The following is a 2,500-nucleotide window of genomic DNA, read 5'->3' as shown; positions in this document are numbered from 1 at the left end:
AGCCACCTACGAGATACTCGTATTGCTTCAATGGGGGGAGGGGAGAGGGAGGGGAAGTGAAGAGGGAGATATATATATATATATATATATATATATATATATATATATATATATATATATATATATATATATATATATATATATATATATATATATATCTTTTAGGTCACACTCGTCGGCATTGCCAGACATAACTACTAAGTCTCTCTCCGTCCCTCGGGTAGGGAAGAGGGAGTAGTCATATCCTAGTGAGAGGGGTATATGTGCGTGTGTGCATTTGTACCTAAATATTTAGCCGTCCTTTTTGACGGGTCGCGTACACCAGTAGACTATAAAGATGAACCAGTGAAACTTGAACGAAGAAAAAAGGGTTAAGACCGTAAAAGCAGAACCTAGGTTAATTTTATTCCTAAGAAAATTAACTTATTTGGGAAACTGAATATATCTTGAGGCTTTTCAAAATCAAAATGATTTTTTAAAATTTTCAAAATAAAATCTCCAGAGAGAGAGAGAGAGAGAGAGAGAGAGAGAGAGAGAGAGAGAGAGAGAGAGAGAGAGAGAGAGAATACTGAACAGCATCAGTACAGCGAAGATTTTGAGCACAATATCAGCTTGCAAGAAGAAGGACTCTATGTTGCAGCAAGTGCTACACTATTCAAGTTAGTCTATCATTCTTATCTTTAAGTAGCATTCTCATGAACCAGAGAGATAAGTTGTATAATATATACCAGTTTTTCTCCTGCGTTGTTCTTGGCTTATGAAATATCAACTATAATTAATTAAATGCAAGTTGTCTCTCCTCTCAATATTCACATTTCTAGGTTTCGCTACTTATTATGAAGAATTCCTTGTCATCAAATTGACAGAATATCTATTCTTTACGTATCATGTGAAAAAAAATTAAAGGCTACCTGGAATTTGACTTACTACGAAATTAGATATTAAAATATGTTTGATTTCTAAAACAATCTTATAAATTCTTTAGAATATACTTTAAAATGTGCTTTGCTAATATCCTTTATCCTTTGGGTATTCCATATATATATATATATATATATATATATATATATATATATATATATATATATATATAAATAAAAAAAATATATATTCACAAATTATATACAAACACACACACACACACACACACACACACATATATATATATATATATATATATATATATATATATATATATATATATATATATATATATATATACATATATATATATATATACACAAACACACACACACACACACACATATATATATATATATATATATATATATATATATATATATATATATATATATATATATACATAATTTGGTCAACTTAACTATAAGTAGCTATTCATCTATCTATCTATAATACTTTACTACAACACAACATATAATTGAGATCAGACCCCAAAACTTATGATGTTAACACTCATTCCGAAATATCAAAATGTTCGTAAAAATAAGCCATTAAACATTTAACAATGGTAGAGTGCGAATACCGAAGTTTGTAATTTAGTTGCATTCATCTGCAAATGCCAATAAATAATTAGAATTCAACACACGTTTTCTTTTTAGTTTCATTTTATCCCTTTCAAAAGGTAAAAAATTTTTTTTGCGAGCAATTGCTAAATCTTCAAAGGTTTAATAGCCGCTCATGAATGCTAGCGGCAAGGGACAGTGTCATTGCCTTAACAAACAGGACAATGCCCTAGAGACTGACCATATATACATATGATCAGCGACCAAGTCTCCACTCATCTCAAGCTAGGACCAAGGAGGGCCAGGCAATGGCTGCTGCGTAGACTTGTAAGCTCCCTCAAAACTCCCATCCTTAGCTCACAAGGATGGTTAGGTTGCAGACACTAAAGGAGCTAGCAAGTTTCAGTTGAACTCGAACCCCACATCCTAAGCTCACAAAGATGGTGAGGTTGCAGACACTAAAGGATCTAACAAGTTTGAGCAGAACTCAAGCCCCAATCTGTCGTGTTTTTAATCATAAGATAAACAACCAGCATAAGTGTCATGCGCTCTTGTTTAGGCTTCTGTCACACTACTGGGTCCAGAGTATATCCTAAATGCATTTGTAATGCTAGTGGGCTAAGAGGTTGATTTTAGGGCTAAAGCCCAAACAGTGGAACCGAGAAAGTCATTCAGCGTTAGGCTAATTGTCTGTCCTCAAGAAATCCAGTGCCACTTGGGTCAGCCCAAGATACATCCTCTGTCTTTTTACTTTTTCCATTAGTTCTCATTTGTCTTATCCAACATAGCTGTGCAACTAATTGCGATTTATCTCTCTTCTTTTCCGGGTCGCATTCCGTTTGAGATTTAAAGATATCCTCGTGGTGCCTAAATGAGAATTGTTTAAAGATGTTAAGTAGTCTTCCAATGCAGGACATTACTGTGAAGGCTCGGGATAACGTTCAATGTTATATTTACAATTCAACCGGTTGAGAAACCTAGCTTCGTAGAACAGTAATTTAGCAAAGAAACATAAG

Source organism: Palaemon carinicauda, chromosome 12 (assembly GCF_036898095.1).
Source record: "Palaemon carinicauda isolate YSFRI2023 chromosome 12, ASM3689809v2, whole genome shotgun sequence".
In the NCBI taxonomy this organism is placed as follows: domain Eukaryota; kingdom Metazoa; phylum Arthropoda; class Malacostraca; order Decapoda; family Palaemonidae; genus Palaemon; species Palaemon carinicauda.
Note: the sequence above shows the minus strand (reverse complement) of the source record.